The sequence below is a fragment of the Pinus tabuliformis genome, chromosome 1_1, assembly GCF_031772625.1.
Source record: "Pinus tabuliformis cultivar Carrire ecotype Pingquan chromosome 1_1, CPIR1, whole genome shotgun sequence".
Lineage (NCBI taxonomy): Eukaryota > Viridiplantae > Streptophyta > Pinopsida > Pinales > Pinaceae > Pinus > Pinus tabuliformis.
The window spans coordinates 28,451,794-28,472,987 of NC_142297.1; positions in this window are offsets into that span (position 1 = coordinate 28,451,794).

Genomic DNA, 21,194 nt, shown 5'->3' on the forward strand with positions numbered 1-21,194 from the left:
CAAGGCACGATGCACATTTGCGTGGATTATTGAGATCTTAATTGTGCTTGTCCTAAAGACAACTACCCTACTCCCTTCATTGATCAAATCATTGATGAATGTGCCAGGAGCAAGATATTTTCCTTTATGTAGGGTTTTTTGGCTTACAACCAGATTAATATCGCACCGGCTTACCAAGAGAAGAAAGCCTTTATCTGCCCATGGGGTATGTTTGCGTACAAGAAGCTCCCTTTCGACCTAAAAAATGTCGATGACGATAATTTTTGTCATACACCAAAACCCCAAAAAATAATATGTGTATTCAAATACATCGGTGGCTCGCAGGCCTTATACATCTATGGCTCGCAACCCTCAAAAATGTGGAATGATACACCTATGCACTAAACAACATGATGTTCATGGTAGCATGTAACTGCTCAGACTATGCGGGTCAGCAGTCGGTGGATCCTATGTGATACCCCCATTGTATGCCTCTGATACTGGAATGGGACATCACCCATCCAGGCATACTCTGGGATCCCATGGGTCAATGCCTTCAGGTTCCGCATGATCTCCTCCTCATTGTCGCTTCCATCCTGATAAGGAGCGACCTCGAACTACGGAGCAATGCACCTGGCAATTGGGGACATCCCGGCAGGGTGTTCTGGTCCAACATATGCATTTACAAAATCAAAATGTCATGAACACATATATCTCAAAAACAGTGAAAAACATCAAAAATTAAAATTGTTTGTTTTTACCTCCATCATCATAATCCCCCCCTCTGGGAGCGGCATATACAGATCACCGCGAAAGTCGGTACCACTGTAAGGCAAATCCTCTACTACGATCAATTATCGCCATAGCCATGAGAAGAAGTAGGGCTTATAGGACATATGTTGGCCCCTGGTAATCCGAGGCATCAACGTGCTCTAACGGACCATTCGTGGGTCTCATGGTAGTGGCGCTTCCACCTCATCCAGCTGGTAGTGGAACAGTAGAACCTGCTCCAGGAAGAAGGTCACTAGGACAGACCCATAGCAAAACTGCTTCAGGTTTCGTGCCTTAGCTTTTGATAGTTGTGCTTCATGTTGACCTTCATAGCTTCCGCCCAGTTGAAGATGGTGGGTGTCATACAGTCGATAGCATACTAAAAATTTGACTTGTTCGTCTCATGCTACACTTATTATGAAAATGGAGCTTAAGGTCTTGGCTCTTACCTACAACTGACGGCTCAGCGAATGACCTCCTGGATCTCCCGCAATCTGCTCCAGAAAAACTAAGGCACAAGTGGGTAAAAAGCTCTTCACACAAAGGTAAAATGGTAAATGGTAAAAAATAATTACTTTTTCCTCCTTTTATTCATTTTTTCATGAAATATTAGGGTTTTTGAAGTATTTTTGACCTATTTTGCCTCAGAAACTAGATAATGAATTTACCTTTTGTGCAACGACAGGTGATGGATTATCGATGATGGTAATGGAGTCACGTTTAAGATATTTTCTGGACTCATAAAACTTAAATGAAAATATCACCAAATATTTTTCCCTTTTTGACTCGTAAAAGAGAATAAAAATGGGGGGTCCACTTTCAAGCTCTTTTATGACTCTTTATACATGAAAATATTGTCGATCTCTTGTCGTTTTGAACTCGTTAAAGGCTGCGAAACAGCATTCGCTTAGTATACGTTTACCCATTTTTCGAGCTAGGATGAACTATTTACGAAAAAATTACTCCTTCGCTGAAATGGTCAAGTGGTTCTCTCAAGTATCATTTTATACCTTTTCGGGCTCGAGAGACAAAAATGTACGAAAAGGGACCAGGTGGAGTTTTCTTTTACGTGTTTTTTTCAAACTCTCTAAACATGAAAAAGATACTAAATTACACCTTTGTCGAACTTGTTAAAACATTAAAAGACATTGTATTCATCACCATGACGAACCTGAGCTTCTCCTTCCTAGGGCTCACTAAACTTACAAGGTTGGATTCATCCAAAGGATGAACTTACAGTGCAAGCACATGCTATCACCTTTAAGCTTGCGATCAAACATAATTGGGGTACCTGCTAGAAATGGTGCGGGAAAATTGGAAATTCTATCAATCGTGTCGGAAACTCACTCTTGAACATGACACTTCCTGCTTTGTTTCAGGTTGGGATATCCTCCTTTTCGTCATTTGACCTTCCTGGGTTGGGCTGTTCATTTTTTACTTCCATTTGATCTCTACCACGTCATCATGGCCACCAATCCTATGGATCCAAAAGCTGCCAAACTTCAGATTCGTGTCACCGATATGTTCAAGAGTTAGTCCTTCTACAGTTACACTTACTCCTGATTCTCTGTATCATCTGAAATAATTTGCATCCCTTTGTCTTGTGTCAATGATGTGGGATACATCATGGCCCTCCTTCGACACAGTCGCTTCTTGTTGAATTCAACTCATTATCAAGGGAACCTAGCTGAGATACTCCCTTCCAGTACCTTAGAGCTTTCATGCCCTAATGGAAATTTCTTCGCACTCGAAGACAAGCTCACATCATTAGCTTTCGATCGGGTGATTTCACGGGTGTTTGACATTATTTCCTACATTCATATTTCATGAACTGTGTTGCTAGTACCTTGAGAGCCATTGTTATTATTGGTGGTTTCTCTCGCACTTGTTAACAGTTCACATCATTGACCGGTAATGAAGCGACTTTCTATCATGTTTGACTTCAACACATTCATTCACATGATTAGGATTTGTACTTTGATTGGGTTGTTTGAAGAGCAAGACCCTGGGCTCAGATTACATCATTCTAGGTTGAAAGGTGATGTGACATGACCATGTTCATATACATGTCTCTTTCAGATGGATGGTTGTGACCATACCATGAGTTGTTATATGTGATCCTTCTCATTATTGGATGGCTGCGACCATACCTTGGTTTCGTTATGATCCTTTCTATTGGATGGTTGCGCCCATGCCTTGGATCCATTTATATGATCATTCTCTAGATGGTTGCGTCCATACCATAATTCATGTATCATTCTTAGATTTTTCGGTGATGTATATGTATATATTCTTTCTTGCAGGTTCTCTGACGATGAACTTTGGTTCCTTACTTCCACTTGTTAAGCATTTCACCCCTCACTCTAGTTCGGCCTTCACAATTTAGGGGGCATTTGTTACACATAATTTTGTCACAATCCCTGTACTCCTCGTCCACGATCCTGGAGGACCTATACAATGAACCCGACATGCCTTCCCATCATGAAGAAACTCCTAGTATGTCCTTCTTCATGAGCAGAATAATTCTCCTTTACATCATTTCCCAGGAATCTTCCTTTTATCCCAGTTTACAAGACTAGTGCTACTGACTAGTTTCCTCCTTGCGCTGATTTACAGAGATTAAAACTAGCCCTATATCGTATAGAGTGACTGATCCCTTTTCCAAAAACGTCGATCCTCTTTTGGCAAGTTTTTTAAATATGGAGTCGAAGCTTCCAACTCTAGAAGCTTCGTAACGGAAGTCTGGTAGATTGTTGGGCTGGATGGAGCTAAGGAATTCAGTTTGGGCTCCTTTCCCCTGTTAGGATGGAACAAACTCAAGAGATAAGACCTTCTCCCATGATGAGAGGAACCATCTCCCATCCATCCAAGCTATATAAGCCTCCCTTTTCCCAAGCTAAACTAGTTTTGGAGTGAGTTTGAATGATCATCAATTCATTTGTAGCTTGTAGCTTTCTAGTGTATGTTTGAGGGAGAATTGCGTGTTTGGTTTGGTTTGAGACTAAAGGGAAGTGGCCTTAAAATTTCCATTATTGGGGCTATCCATGAAGTTGCTAGCAGAAATGTGGGAACCTGGATATGTCGGAGGAGACCAGCAACGTCAAGGCATCAGTTGTAATCTCTTTCTAATTTATATGAATACAATTATTGATTGATTTCCTACATGAAATGTTATTTTACATCTTTATGGCTTAATGTTCCTTGACCTATTAAGTAGGTTGAATAAAATATTGTATGCTGTCATGTTTGTTGTTGTTGTTTTTTGCTTGTTTCAGGTATTCGAAGGAAGGAAATGGAAGATAGCTGGAGTGAGGAAGTAGGATCATCACCAAGTGGAATAACATTCTAAGAGGTAGGCCCTCTTAATTGATTCTAGCTTAAGGAGATTTTCCATAGATTGTTTGTTTGTGGCTAGACCCACTCTCTCGGGCTAGAGGAATTGTTTGTGTCTGCACTCAGAATTTACCTACACCACGCTCCCTCAGAGGCAACATCGCCAATAATCACAGTCTCAGTGGGACTTGGGCCAAGAATTTTCTCTAAGATAAATTTCTGGTTCAACTCAGACAACTTAGAAAATGCAGGGCTTGCGACTAAATCTTCCCAATGCGATCGATTCATAAGCGACAGATAGCGAATCACACTAACAATTCTGAGAGTGCAAAGTGTTCTCTGTTGGTCTAGCACGCGTAATTTATAGGGGTTTTTGAATTCAAACTTGAACGTTCCCCCCAATTTTTGACAATTAACGTTGTTTGGGTGGCAGATCTTCAAGGATTTTTGCCTTAAATACTACCAACTCACTCCTCTTAACTGTCTTCTGGTTGTCAAGTCATGAACAGTGACTCCAACCGTCACTTTTCTCCTGCGCTGCCCGGTACTCTCCTCCATGGCACAACTCCCTGAGTGCAGTGTCACAGCTGGCTCGCTGTGTTGTCCTCCAAACTAGGTAGTGTAGTTTATAGTCACGCGCTCCCTTGCAACTACCTAGAGCACTAATACTATCGTGCCGCCATATAGTCATTGTGGAGGATCCCCTGTATACAGCTTCAATTGGCGCACATTCACTTATCCCGGAAAACGTTCTCCATTCAGCTTCACGAGCTGAACTCTGCCATGGTCGGTAATTTCTTTGATAATGTATTGTCTGAGCCAATGCATCTGCAATTTCCCTGGAAACTTAGTGAATTTACTATCATATAACAAGACAAGGCAATTTACCTTGAACGTGCGAAGCTTGATGTGGTGATCGTGTCATGCTTTTTCACGTTCCTTCTATACTTGCTGATGAAATCTTACTAAAAATCAGTCCTCTTCAAGCTCCATCAGCTACGCGAGCCGTTCTTCCAAGGCCTTACTATCTGCCATACCTGTGAGATTTGCTATGCACAGACTAGGAACGATATACTCCAACAGAATTACCACTTCTACACCATATACCAATCCGAATGACGTTTTCCCTATCAGCTTCTTACAAGTAGTCCTATAAGCCCATTGTACTGCAGGTATGCATACATCCCAGTCATTTCGTTGCGCATTGCAGATCTTTGTCATTGCATTCTCCAAAATCTTGTTGAAGGCTTCAACAGTTCCATTGGCCTATGGGTGATACGGTGTACTCTTCTGATGGTAGACCTAGAATTCGTCAGTCAGGGCACTGATCATCTCGTTCAGAAAGTGCGTACCCCTATCAGTCATCAAAACTTTTGGGCAGCCAAACCTGGTTAATAATATTCAAACAAAAACTTTATTGAGAAGGATTTTCAGTGAAAATGATATCATAATTCATTTTTCGAAGCCATGATCTAGTTCTTCAACTTGTCCTAGCGATGAACCACACTTGTTGGTTCGAAACGCATCGAAAAATGAATTATGATGTGATTTTCGTTGAAAACTCTTCTCAATAAATTTGATATGGATCACAGAAGCCTAAATTCAACAAAAAATTTGTTTTTGTAGCCCCTGTACAATCCTTAACCAGTGGTGCCCCTACCCATCTGGTTAGATATTCTGTTGTGGTGATGGTATAGCACACACCAGTTTTCTTCCCTAGGGGCTAAATTGGCCCAACGAAATCAATTGCCCATTTCTGAAAGGGCTGTAAAGATACTTGAGGTTGTAATGGAAATTCATCCCTTCACGATGGTCTGCCCATTCTCTGACATGCATCGCATGCCTTACAATATGCTTTGGAATCCTTGTGCAGCGTTGGCCACCATAGACTTGCACGCAAAATAGTTTGTGTAGTCGCCTTTGTTGCATAATGACCTCCTGCAGCCCCTCCATAAGCTTCAGCAAGAATACTATTCCTCTTCAAATATATCACATATCTTCGCAATATTTCATCTACACCCATCATATACAAATGTCCCGCAATGACTGAAAAATCTGTTGTGTGCAATACTAGTTCCTTCTTTTGCTGACTTGTATACCCTTTCGGTTCCATCCCCGTAGTCAAGAAATGAATAATATCTGTGAAATGATTATCCGCTACGCATACCGCAAAGAACTACGCATCTGGCAACCCTTCCTATAGATTATTGGGATCCTCTTCTATTTCGATCCGCGACAGATGATCAGGTCCCGCATTTAACCTCTCTAGCTTCACAATTACTTCAAAATCATACTCCTGGAATAGTAGCAACCATCCACAAGTCTTCCCCCCCAACACAGGATTATTGACTAGGTATTTCAAAGCAGAATGATTTGTGTACATTTTGAAATGTCCTCCTAACAGATAGTGCCTCAATTTCTGCAACGCGTATACCATGGCCAATCCTTTGCGCTCATTAGTTAAGTAATTTTTCTCAGCCTTCGATAATTTCCTACTCGCAAAGGCTATAGGGTGGTCCATTTCTCCTTCACCGGCCTGTGTTAACACTGCAGCCAATGTAATGCAAGAGACATCCACATTTACATGAAATTCCTTCTTCCAATCATGGAATACTAAGATCGTTTCAGTGATCATCTTTTCTTTTAATACATCTAAGCTATGTTGACATCTTCGTCCCAGCAAAATGTTGCATCCTTCTTCAGTAGTTTCTCCATGGGTGCGGTAATTTGAGCATATACTTTGATAAATTTTTTGTAATATCCCATATGTCCCAATGTCGTGCGTAACTGCTTAACGTTCCTTGGGGTCTCCAAATTCACAATCACTGCAATCTTTGTAGTGTATGCCATCAACCCTTGCTTGAACAACATGTGACACAACAAGATTCCAAAGGGAGCACAGAAGATTCATTTCTTCAGCGCGATTTGATACCTGCAATATTTATCTAACATCAGGTGCAGACTTTCTACATGGCACTTTAATAATACGAAGACTGTCTAGTCATCAAAGTATACTTCCAAGAACTTATGAATGAAATCCTTGAATGCTACGATGACTATGCGATAAAATATCGCAGGTGCATTCTTGAGTCCAAACGACATCATAGTGTATTGAAAACAACCCCATTCTGTCGCGAAGGTCATTTTTCTCCTATCCTCAGTCGTGATCTTGATCTGATGATACCCCGAAAACCCGTCAGTGAATGAGTAGGCCTCTTGCCCTCCAACATTGTCTAATAATTCATCAGTAAATGATGTTGGGAATGGATCATGGACACGCATGTCATTAAGATTCCACAAATCTATGAAAATCACCCTTTTGTTTCTTCTCCTGAACCACCATTGGGCTCACCCAATCAAATTCTTCCACCGGTTCTATGATACCTGCTTCTAGCATCTTATCCAACTATAGGTAAACCTTTTCCTTGTATTTAGGATTAAGGTGATATGGCCTCTGTTTAATGGGATTCGTGTCTGGCTTTAGAGTGATATTCATAATGCCCAATTCGCCAATTATTCCCTTCAAATATGAAAACTTGGTAGGGAAGAGATCCTGATATTCACGAAGTAACTTAGCAACTTTATCCAGAGTAGTGTCATCACAATAATATCCAATATTTGCAAACTTCGGTTCCTCTTCATTACCAATGTTTACTTGCTTTATCTTCAATGGTGTGGTGATGTTTGGGTTTTCTATTTGAAGGCCCTCAACTTCGTGATGTCCTTCTGCCTTCTGAATATTAATGTTCCTCAAGTCTTCATCCTCTTCTTCAACAATCACATTATAGCATTCCAGCGCATGGCACAGCTAGGTGCCCCAATCCGGTTGGATCCATTCCATAAGTTCTTGTGATGTTCAGAAGATAACTACCTTAATCTCTTGTAGGGCTTCATCGATTCTTGCGAAGCCATCTTCAAAGCTAAAGGTCAATAAGAATCCTCCCCTCAATATATCCCACTCTATGGTGCCATATCGAAGCTCCATTTCCAGATATCATTTCATGGGAATTGTATCAAAAGTATGGAGAAATATGTGTACCCACTATGGATGTGGTTTTATTCCCCATGCTTTAGTCCATTTTTCTAGGTGATCGCGTGGATCATCCTTCCCGTTATATTTCTCAGTCAACCGAGTGTTAGGATGCCCAAACCGTAACCTCATCATTCTTTTGTAATCCATCCATCCATCAAAACTATCTTTATGCGTACCCCACCATCATGTGGGCGTAGCGTGCAGTGACAATCTAATGCTTGGAAGCGGTGGTCCTTAGGGACTTCACGCTCAAATGCATCCAAAAAATTATCTACGTCAGTTAAGCATCATAATAGGGAATTTTTCTTACCTCCGACGAAACACAACACAGTGACTTCGTCATCATATTGTAGCGCAGTGTAGATACTTCATGCAAACAATTATGCCAATGCTCCAACTCTTCGTCTTAATCAGAGGTGCAAGAACTTTCCTGGTCCCATGCAATTCTTCTATCCATTGTTGGATTGATCCAGTCTTGGTATTGCATTGCTAATTTATAGATTTGATCCAGTTCATCATCATTTTCTTCATAATTGCAGACTGGTTCAGTATAGTACGCCCCTTCTGCAAGGTCTAATGGTACTACAACCCAAAGCGATTTCCTTTCAAATGACATTTTCCTCTACTTCATATTGATGACCCCATTCGTATCAATGGTTGAGTCAATCCCTAAGAACACAGGGTATGGATTACTGTCATCAACGATCTCTATAACCTCAAAGTCAGCCATCGTGCTCTCATCTTCTATATCAATTGTTACCCCATATAATCGTCCCATACAGATGATTTTCTGTTGGTTTTCCATTGTGAGTTGAATCGGAGACCACTGCAGTGCAGGTCTCCCCATTCTTTCCCATGTTTTTTTTGGAAAAACATTCGCATTAGACCCTAAGTCCAAGATGACCTGGTCCATCTCACAATCTCCTATTTGCACTGTGAGCCTCATTTCGTGCCCTATTCACACTTTATGTTTGCCAATGTTTCTGACCACCCAGTGTCCATCATGGACCTTCTCTTTTCTGGCGCATTTGTTTATTAATTCATGCATGCCTTCCACAACTTTTCTATCGTGCAACAGCTTTATGCAGGTCTCCAAAAACATAGTAAGCACAGAGGGATCAACCTCTGCAGGTGTGCTAGTTTCTTGCACCTTTTCCTGACTTCCTAAGGTGGACACCTCAGCGAAAATTTTCTTGGCCTCCATGAATTTTTCCTTCATGGGATTCAGATCAAAGCCCACTTCTCTAGGGCCTTGCGGACCCATCCATCCCCTTCAGGTTGTTTACCTTTATCATCGCCAATATTTATCCCACTCCTCAGCACTATATTCATGCTTTGATCCTCCTCAAGGGGCTCAGCTCTCATCATCTGCAAATTCTTTGTAGGCTGCTAAGGTTGTTCTTTTTTTCTCTGTATCTTAGTTATCAACACCGGGAATTCTTCTATAGTATGGTAAACCTGGCTGCAATATTGACATGACGGGAATGTCTGATTCTGACAGTCTCGTGCATAGTGCCCTAGCGTTCCACAGTTATAGTAGATGAGCTGACCACGGCCTCTACCAGGTCCTCCTCCTCCTTGGCCTCATCCTCTTCCCTGATAATCTCCATGCCCCCCCCCTAGCACCCTGATCTAGAGGGAGGGTTTCTAATTGCATTCGGTATGTAGGCATTCTTTCCATCATCAGCTCATATCTGTGACAGTGGCAATCGTCATGGCCCACATATTTGCAGAAGTTACAGAACAATTGTTGGGGTGTCTGGACAAAATTTTGAAGTAAATGAAAATTATCCATCACATGTTGTCCAGTAACCTGACAAATAGTGCACCATAGCGCAACCCCCAACCCCCATGCTTGGCCCTGTTGGGGCTTCTGGTTTCAGGGGAATTGGTCCCCCTCCTATAATATAATTCGCAAATATGGGACAGTGGTCTTTATCATGCCCCTAGCTCTTGCACTTCAGACACCAGACTTTCGCGTGCACCTATGGTTTAGTCTCCTTGTCTTTCTTCAAGCTCTGTAATTCTAAGCAGAGGCTCTATAGCTAAGAATGGATCTACTATACCCCCAAGGTCACATCCTGAATAGGTTTTCAATGTAACCTCATCATGATTTCCAGGGCTTTTCCCTGAATTCCTATCTTCTGTTGCGACAAAGCAATTCTCAGGTGGGGTAGAAACGAAGCTATAAACCACTCACGATGTTGAACATCTATGAGTTTCATATTAGCTTCTTGAATCTGACACTTCAACCTTTAATCTAATTTCTAAGGTGTCTCATCGACCCTCATCATGATTTCCTTAAATCCAACTACTAACTGCGAGTCAGAGTTATGCTTACTAAACTCTTTGTTTAAAGCCACCTTAGTCTCTGCTAGCGATGCCAAAGGATTATCAGAAAAATACTTAATATACCAAGTCAATGTGCAATCCTACAGAGAGTAACCAATTGTGCCTTCTTTATATTATTGTCAGTAATCTACTACCCTATCCACACATCATTCACAACAAACCAAAATTTCTTTGTATCTTCACTTCTGATGTCCTTGAAAATCGGCAGCTTCATTGTGTTTGCCATGTTGAATGGTGGTAGTGGAGGTGGAGGTGTGGGCGATGGTGTATGCGGTGGAGGTGGAGGTGGAGGCAGAGTGGATGGGTGATATGTTCATGGAAAACCCTGTGTTATCAGCTGGAAAGTACTCCATGGAGAGGCTTGTACCACTCCTTCATCGTCGCCCAAAGGAGGTCTGATCAATGGGCTATATTCTAGACCTAATCTCTGTCGATCTCTGAAGAGTTTTCCACTTCGCGTAGCTCCAAACGTCAAGGAAATGGCATACCCCATTTTTCACATAACAGAATTTTAATCCAGGTATTCAAAGAACTTAAATACTTACCTCGCAGTCCTTTGAAAAATCGTCGCTCCACTTCGCTGTAGCTGACTGATGTATCCACTGTAAATTCTAAAACAAATCCTCCTAGAATCCGATCGAGCCAATGATCAACAGCCCATGTGATCTTGTCTTCAGAAGCTTCTAATCATCGTACTAGTTCTGGAGTCCACACTATAGGGCTATCAAGCTTCCACCTTCCTTGGTTGTCTGTCAATTTAGCCAACCACTCGTACAGTTCAATGGGAAAAGTGTAGAAGAAGATTTTGTGTATCTCTATATACATATACATGTTCAACTACTCTTCCTTCGACAAGTGCAGATTCTTGTATTCTTGCACCGCGAACTCGTGAATCTTTCAATCCAACCACTTTTCAAGTTCTTTCTTGGTCAGATTCCAGTGATGTGTAGCGCAGGCTGCAGTCTCACCTGAAGCAATATGGGGGGATGATAGAACCAAGTTTCTGCATCCAGAGATTAGTGTGATGTCTTTTAGCGCCTCAGATCTGCCTTCATACAGATCGATACTCTCTTAGGGCACACTGCTGCAACCTTTGTAAAAATTGCCTTTAGACCTTCATGAAGGTCTACGATCAGTCTTTGTGGACCTTTATTAGTCAATATATCCACTTACGCGCATCAAAAATCCGTCTTAGATTAGGGTTCGCATAGATTTACTTAAGTTATTAGTAAATACCATGGAATGCATCAGAGTCTTCATGAAAACACATAAACATGTATTGCGTACGTCATTAACACTTATTCAATAGAATCGCGCAACGTTTAACCAATATTCCATAAACCACATTATTTATAAACAAGATATATCATAAACAAAGTAACAGAAATAAACAGAAATGCACAAGAGTTCTTCGAAAACTGTCTTTATTGATCTTCAATACTGTATTACATACTCAAAAACTACCTTGTACACTCAATTGCAGAGGTCCATGCACTCAGCTACGGACTCTACCGAGGCCTCTACGCACTCAGTTGCAGAGCCTTTCTTCTCCTATCTGACCCACTTCTATTCGCTATCATTGCCTATTCATCACCCATTACTAACATAACTTGCCTTAGACTCTCTAAGACACACCTATTTATAGCCTTTTGCATACAATTCCATGGTCCGCGGACCATGGGTCAATCTTAAAACTGAAACAATCTTTACATAAAACAAGGGGCTAAACCCCTTTTGAATCCTACTCCTTTATGCACTCTGAATCCACAAATCGTGGAGACTTTACATTAATTACAAAATTTTATCAACACTTGGGTTATCTAAACCCCAAAACTGACCCAGGGGACCCCATCCCAACACCTCCATACCCCTCCTCAATCTTCCCTGATCAAGATAAACAGATCATAACCATAATTTCATATATTCTGGGTTATTATTCTAATCAATGCGTGGATGAACCCATTCTAGGCTTCCTTTCCATCTTTTCCACAGATAACAAATCATCTATTTTGTTTAATTTCAGTCAATTCCTAGCTGATAACATCCATGAGTAGTTTCTTAAATTTCCAACAGAACAAGTATTTAATTACACTTCAATTTTATTTTATATGTTTCTATATTATCAAGAAGACATGTTCAGTTTTCCCATGCAGAAGCTAGATGAAGAGGGAAACCAACAGCCTGTAATATTTTGGACTTCTTTAATGATGAAATAGCAATAAGAATTCTCCTATAAATAGTTCATTGAAGAGTTTGTTCACCTATCTATGAATATCCTAAATAGCTCATCACAACTCATAATCAGTGAACACATCAAAAGGATTCTACATTTAACAAATCATTCTAGGACTGGAGACTGGTAGTTATACCTGAATTACATTGAAATCATAGTTTAGGGATGCGAGTTAGCACCATACAAGCTCCCAAAATACCTCCCCATGAGGATTTTTTCCCTTGAATATATCATACAAATGCTAAATTTAGATGATATTCACTTTGTGGTGGCAAAGAATAAGTCCCAGTTTCAGATAAAGACATAGGTGGGCCCTTTCATATGCAACACCAGGTCAGCAGGAGAAGAAGCAGATAAAATCCTTAAAGAGATGAAATTCAGCCTGAGTTTCACATGGTCTTATGACCCTTGGGGTATCATTTCTAAGCTGAGAGTAGAAAACAAAACTACTCCATATATCCATACCTCAAGGCCTGAGATAGAGAAATATGTGAACCAGTCAGAATGGGCAGAGAATACATTGCAAGAAGCTGAAGAACAATTGTTTTCTACTTCAAATTTACAGACTCCCACTCCTCAAGAGAAAACAAGTAAAAGACAGAGAGAGGAGGGATCATCATCAACAACAAGTAGTGAGGCCAAGGATTTCAAAATCAATTATAGGAAAAGAGCTAAGATGACTCCTAGGATAGATGCAAAAAAGGAGGTAGAAGATCAAGCTACCATCATAATTGGAAAAACACCATCTACAAGAAGCAAGTTTGTTACATCTCGTACTGGACATTCAATATCACATGTGTTAGAGTCGGTCTTTGCATCCTTCCACCAGTGATCAAATATGCTCTTATAAAGTGGTCTTAGTGTATCAAAGTCAAATTTTGTCATTTCAGTGAGTCTTCATGTAAAATTTGGTCACTAGGTATTAGGTCTAGGATAGTTTTCACTCCTTCCTAAGATTTCCAAGTATTGGTCCATGTCACCATTCGACTGAGTGTACCATCATTCAAAGAGTTCTCATCATTATTTCAAGTTCCAATGGGTCATTTTACACCTTATTTGTGCTTCAGTTGTGCTTAGGTAAGGCTCATTTCCCTCTCCTAGGGTTTTTAAGGTAATTTTTTCTTGATGGTCAAATCATCAACAAAAACTTATATCCTGATGCTCATACACCTTCCCCTATCCTTAATATACCTTCTTGAACACTTCCCATCACTGATATCCCTCAAATTCATCCTTTTCCCACAAACCCTAGCCTATTGCTACAATTTGACACTTTTCTAGGTTAGGCCTACATTTTGCCCTTTTTCACCCCTTCCCCTAACTCAATCCTTGAAATTCCACTTTCTCCTGCTTCCTAGGATTCCTCCCTACTTCCCAAAATTTTCTCATGAATTTATAAGCCCCTCATCCCCTTCATTTCCCTTTATTTCTACAAATCCCCTGTTCCACACATTGGGATAGGTTTTATTCAAATGATGTTTCTGAGCAATAAAAGATGATTTTGAAAAACTTTAGAGAGGTTTTTGTCCATCATAGACTCAAGAGTAAAAAACTCTTTCCATTTTTACACAGGTCTCATGGTTTGGGAGAAATGTCCAAAACGTCATTTGCCTCAGGAGAGTTGCTGCACTTCTGGAGTGACTTTGGGAAAATCAATATCTATCCTAGTTGGAGTAACCAAATGACTTGTTTGATGAGTCAAGTGATAACTAGACATAGAGATCTTTCCAATGAGCTATCATGAGCTCACTTTTTAGTTGAGGAAGACCTTCAAAAGTTTACTGCAACATCACTCTACATTTTGGCAGCCTCATTCTGCACATTTTGACCAGTCTTGGGATATTACACTTTTGATAGGGAAACTGAACTCCAAATTGAAACATTGAAAATGTTATGGGAAGTAGACTCGACAAGATTTCCAACGAAATATCCCACTCCTAATTTTGACACCAGGAAGGCATTCTAAAGTTGTCTTGAAGTGGTGATGCGCTTATGAAGGGTGGCGCTGCGCTTTTGGCAGGAGAGCTTAAAAACCCTCAAACTCTCAAGTAAAATCCAAATTTCTCTCTCTTTCAATCTTTGCAAGTAATTTGACATCCCTCACTTCAGTTTTGGTTTGCAAATCCAATCTATTAGCATCATTTTCCATGTTTAATAAGAAACCCTAAAATCTCCCTAATGATGCCTAAACCCTAAATCATCACTGTTCATCCTAGCACCTATCCCTACAACTCTAAATTCCTCTATCACCTTATCCCTTTTTCCCTTTACCCCTATTCGATATCATTCCCATTCCCTTTATCCCTCTTCCCCAAAAGCAAATTCTCAAGCAAACAAGCCCTCCCCCACATTTCCTACTCCTCCATTCATTTCCTAGTCACAAGCTCATCTCCCATCTTCTCATTCCTAAAAACACTTTCACTCATTCCCTTCATACACCTAAACCTTGAAAACATGGACCAAGAGGACTGAGACTATGAGGAGGAGAACACAAACAGTGACACCTCAGCAGATGAAAGCTAGGCTAAGGTGGGCTTTGAAAGGCAAAAAGGAGGAGGATAGACTTAGGATGTTGGCTGAAGCTTCCTTGGCTCATCAGAGCACATGATGATGGTGCTTCTCACCAATTTTGGGCAAATTTGGAGCAAGTTTTGTCATTTGCAAATTTTGGATTTCAATACACAGAAAAACTGCCTAGAAGTGTAGCGCCACCGACGCTGCGCTTTTTCTAGGGGAACCCAATGAAGAAATGGTTTGCATTTTTGGATTCATAGTGATGAGGAAATGCACCCTAGCAAGTTTCAAAGTTTTTGGGGTAGAACTGCTCCACCAAAAGGTCAAAAAACACCCTAAAAATGACCTTTCTACCACTTTTTGGACACACAGAATCAGTCTTGGGAGAATCACGTTTTGAGGGGCCAAATCAGCTTCAAATGCCCAAATTCTAGGTGTTTTGGAAATTATACATGAAGACCTTTCCAATTAGCTATCATGGGCTCCATTTGGATGCCAGAATGGCCTCCAAAAGGGACCAGAAAGTGGCGCTGCGCTTCTGGCCAGTGGCGCTGCGCTTTTAGCAGTTTTGCTCAGGGTTGCTATTTTTCCCAATTTTTTACTGTAATCATGGATTCTCTCCAATGGTGGATAATTTACCATTGTAAATGATGATTGGCATGTAATTATGATAGATCAATAATAATAGAGCGTAGATTCATTGCTTTAGAAGTTAGTTTGAGCTCAAATGAATCAGTTTTTCACTTTTAGAAGCAAGTCGTTAAGATGCCTATATTCCTATTTCTTGTTCAGTATCAGTTAGATTAGCTCCTCATCTTAGGGATTCGACCCCTGAGGATGGGAGGAGGTTGAATACATGTCTATATCTTCTTCTTCTTTCTCTTGGTAGGGGGTTGGACTCAGTTGGATGCTCAGACCTTGATTGTACACCTTTTGTAAGCAGTTTGGCAGGAGATTAATAGGAATTGCAGCTATTTTTATGGGATCCATGTGGTATGAGTTTTAGTACAGTTTCTTCTTATGTGATCATATGTTAATGTGTTTTATGTATTCCATTCATCATTTCATTGCTTCTAGTTGAATGTTTTCAAGTTGATAGGTAGAATTCATTATATCAGTGCTCTGCCTTGGGAAACCATTCATCATTTCATGTTTTCTGCAGTCTAGGAAGGATCCATGGTTTTCACATGCCCTTCTTAGCTTCTCACCAGTCTAAAAAATCTCATCCCATCAAGCCCTTGAGTGCTAAAGCCTATGCCTACCTTGCCCCATTGAACACCCTACAATTCTGACTTAGTTCCCTAGACGTAAAATGTCTAGCTCCTCCTGATCTGGAAAAACCCTTACAAAATCCAATAAAAACCTTCGTGCTACTATACCTAGCCTAAAATCCTTTACCTGATCCAGTCATCTTCGCTGAGATCCTTACGAAGAGAGCCCTCTCCTGGCCTAGTAGGGTTAGCTACTTGGCTAAGCGTGGTTTATGGTTACCCTGACATTGTGTTCCTTCAGTCTGAGGTTCAATCCAGGTGATAACATAGTGGCGACTCCACTGAGGAACGTAGTTTTATGTTCCTCAGCAAAATGTATCAATTTTAGATCTGAATGTTAATGGTCAACAACAATCAAACATAGGAACGCTGAAATCATTCACCTGGCAACTCCAAATTAGTTTCAAGATCAAATCCAAGGGCTCCACTAGAGGATGAACCTGACCAGTAGAAACATGAAAGGACAATATGGAAAGATCAAGTATTCAAGTTGGAATTGCATCCAAGACATTATGTTCTTTGTTATAAATTATTTATTCTATTTTCCCGAGAATGTCAAGAAGGCTTTACAAAGTATATTGTATTTGAGAAAAGATCCTAGACCTGCATGTGATTCCTTCCCTTTTAGGATTGCGAATACAAAATATTCACATGCCTTTGATCTTGATCAAGACCCTTCTTCTAAATCTTATGATGACCGTCTTCAAACTGATGAGCCTCAAGAGACCAAGACTAATTCTACACCTTTTGTACATATTCCTATACCTTGTAAAATTCCGGATAGATACAAGCCTCTGATTTTACCTCCTATATCCCATGCTTTCCCTAAAAATCATTACCTATATCTACCAAGATTTGATGGTGAATGTGACAACATCACTGCTGAGAGACATGTACTGAATTTTGAGTCTTTTCTTGACCTTTTTGAAGTTGATGAAGAGGATGTCAATATTAGGCTTTTTTCTCTTTCTTTGCAAGGCAAAGTCAAGAGTTGGTTCAAAACCCTGCCTGATGCGAGCATCTCAGATTTCCAGCAGTTCGTCAAAGTTTTCCTTGACAAGTGGGTGGTCAAACAAAACCCTTTCTTGATTCTAGAAGAGTATAACCAGCTAAAAAGACAGCCAGGGGAGATAGCACAATAGTTTTCTTCCAGGTTTAACCAAGTATATTTTTTATCCCTGCTAATATAAGACCCCCCTCTGGATCCACTCTCTTACACTACCCAGAAGCCTTTGATCCAAAAAAGGAGTTTCAGTTGAGAGAAAGGAACCTTGCAACACTTTAAGAGATGCATAACATTGCAGTAGATGTAGAGGCTAATTTGCTGATCAGAAGGGCAAAGTTGTAGGAAGAAGAGATGAAGAACATAGATCCAGAGGAATCGACATCTTTAGAGGTAAAGCTCGACATTTTGGTAAGTGCAGCGGAAGAGATGATGCAAAAGATCCCTACAAGGAATGAGTATGATGTTCAATACCATGGTTCGCTGATTGAAGAAGAAAAAGTGGCTGATCCAAAACATTTCCTTTCTTATCCCAGTTGTCATAGATATGATAACGACTATTTTATAGATCATCTTGGAGAAGAGAGATCTATTGATCTGACATGTATGCTTGATGATGTGTTTTATACTGATGATTTGCCTAAGTTTTATTAGTATGATGATGCTTATGTTCTCCAAATAGAAGCTAGTCTTGCAGACAAATCAACAGTTGGTTTGTGGCAGGAGGAAGTTCACTTTCAGCAGCTCGGTGGCTAGCTGATCCATATCAGCTATGGAAGTGAGGAGGAAAGTGTTGCTAAAGACTGTCACCTTTAGAAGGGTTAGTGTCATCCGCATCGGATACTTTTCCCCACCTGCCCTTCGGGCAAGCCCATCGCTATGATTTAACGAGCTTAGCGATAGGGAAACTCGTTCTCGTCTAAAGACAAGTTTGTCGCTATTTAATCATTTTAACGAGTCTAACGACAAAGAAAACTCGGTCCTTTTCATTTTTAGAGAGTCTGAAAAGGTACAGAAAGTTAACTCTATAATTCCTTTTTCGTCAGCTAATCCCTTAAGTCCGAAAAAGTATAAAACGATACAGAAGGGATGAGTGTTCATTACTTTTAACGAGCCGAACAAGACAAGCGCTCGATCTTTTTGTGCAATAATCCCTCAGGTCCAAAAAAGATTAAAATCTAGAGGAGGGATAGCTCTTCCGGTCGTTTAACGAGCTGGAAGGCCAAAACTCGGCAAACTTTTCATATTTTACGAGTCAGATGAAAAGAGCTCAAAGAAGACTCGTCTTTTGAGGAACGAGTGATAAACAGGGATAGCAGCAGATTCCAGGTACAGGTTGGAATTCTCCAATCACGGCAGTGTCACAAGGATGGCTAGGTGAAATCACTCTTCGCAGCTGTTTCTCAAAAGAGGTAAACACACAAATGGAGGTGAATGATCGGCCAAATGAAAAGTGGAGGTGACGGTGCACAAACACGACCAAGGCTTTTATGGCTGATGGATTTACGATCTCAAAAGGTTATTTACCGGGATAGGTTCTTTTTTTAGATAAAAATGAGCTTAAACTCTGGAGGGAACATTGCTCACTGCTTTTATTTATTTTTTAACGAGCATGAAGACCGCGTTAAAACTGCTCGGATCTTGCGTTTATTTTTTAACGAGCATGAACTATGTGCTAAAACTGCTCGATGATAAGTTTGCATGCCCCCAGCATAATAATGAAAATCGAGGTGCATGCCCCCCAAGCTTCATTGCATTCAACTCGGTGGTTGGAATGAAGGTTTACCTTTGAGATTTGGAAAGGGGATTTGTTTCATTTTTTAACGAGGTTGACATGAGATAGGAACTATCCTCGAAGCCCACTGTATTTACAGTATTTCTATTAGGGCGATGATCCATGCTGACAAAATGTTTAGGAATCTTCCGAATCCATTAGATATAGAAGATTTCATATTGTAGGTTTCCACTGTGGCCACCTCCGCCAGATTACTTGCAGGCGGTAGGGAAAAAGTACCCATTAAGGCAGGGTCTTTTAGGAGACCTACTCCAATATTTTGAAGCGAATGATCGCTTCCATGTGTCATTGGAATGCTTCCCGTAACTTGTGAACTGTCGGGGAGGAAAGTTTGTTGGTCGACGACTGTAATCCCTCCTTGAAAGGGAAATGCAATCTTCCTGAAGTAGGTCGACACGACTGCGGCCATGGCATATATCCAGGGCCTTCCTAGTAGGATGTTGTAATCGAGGTTTCCATCAATTACTTCAACATCGACTTCTACTGTTTTGCCCCCCAGTTCAACTTGCAAGTTACCTAAAATCCCGTAGGGAGTGTATGATCGTCCATCAAATGCTTTTAAGGTCGTTGACGATTTCGACAAGGGTGGTGAGCCTAAATTTTTCCAGCAACTCATCGACATAAGACATGTAGATGCCCCCTCATCAATAATTGTTCGATGAACAGTTTTGTTGAGGGCTTTCACTTGAATAAGGAAAGCTAGTTGAGCTGGTAACTTAGGGTCATATCCTTTATGATCAAAGGCCACAAGATTGGAATCCATTGGGCCAATCCCACCTATTACTGATAATAAAGCTTGCTCTTGGGAGGGGCAATTTTGCGGTACCTCAAGTGTCGACATAGCGGACGGCGATTGGGCCAGGTCCTCTATTATATTATAATTCTGTGCTATTTTGGCACGAGGATTAAATGTCGATTTGTGTACTACTCCCTTTGGCAACTTTATCATTGGTTCAGGAATGATGGGTGGCACAACTTTGGTCAAAGCTGTCGTCGAACTACTAGGTTGTTCATTAGCCTTGTTATTCGACAGCCTTGGATTCCCGTAATCTTTATTCCTTATCAAAGCATTATTCTGCTGCTTTGAGGTAGACAACATAAGCACTTGGGATCGGGAAGCATTTTGATTAGCAACCAGATTTTGACCAGGATTAGGAAACGGATCAGTCAACACAGCTGAGGTTTTCGGACTCTTAAAGAATCTTTTAAGCTCAGCTTTGCATGGACAATCTGCTGTCCAATGATCCTCATCGCATATATGACACCCCGAAGGGGGTTTCCCTTTTCTCCCTTTCTTTTTCTTCTTGTCTCCTGGTTGCTTCAGTTGTTTGCCCTTGTCGTCCGACACGGCACTTACTTCCGAGGCAAGAAGTTCTTCATTTGCATTTTGATTCGAAGTCTTACGGGTTTTCTTAGACGAATCCCGTGTTGACTTTGCATTTGCAGTGCCAATCACACCATCGCCGGCATGAGAGTCACTATTTGATCCAGGAGGGGGAGGAATTGAAAATTCCGGTCTAGGGGCGTCAGGTATCTTGTCATAGAGCGTGCCAGACTGAGTATATACTAAGTCTAAATACTGGGCACGAGCAATAACTTGCTCCTCTGTTACGACGCCTCCCTTGGCCACATCTTCTGTTATAGCAGGAAGAAGCGACTTTATAAACCACTCAGCTAAAAGCTGATCTGGAACATAAGTCTTTACCATTCTGCGACGACGACGCCACTCATGTATATGATCTGATATATGTGTGGCCGTTGTCTGCTTGAAATTGGTCAAGATCTCTGTTCCAGTTTCGTACCTTATAGGCAACTGAAAGTGTGTTAAGAAAGTCGTGGCTAGGGAACTAAAATTGTCGAAAGAGGCTCTAGGTAATTCAATATACCATTTGGCCGCCGGACCAGTCAAT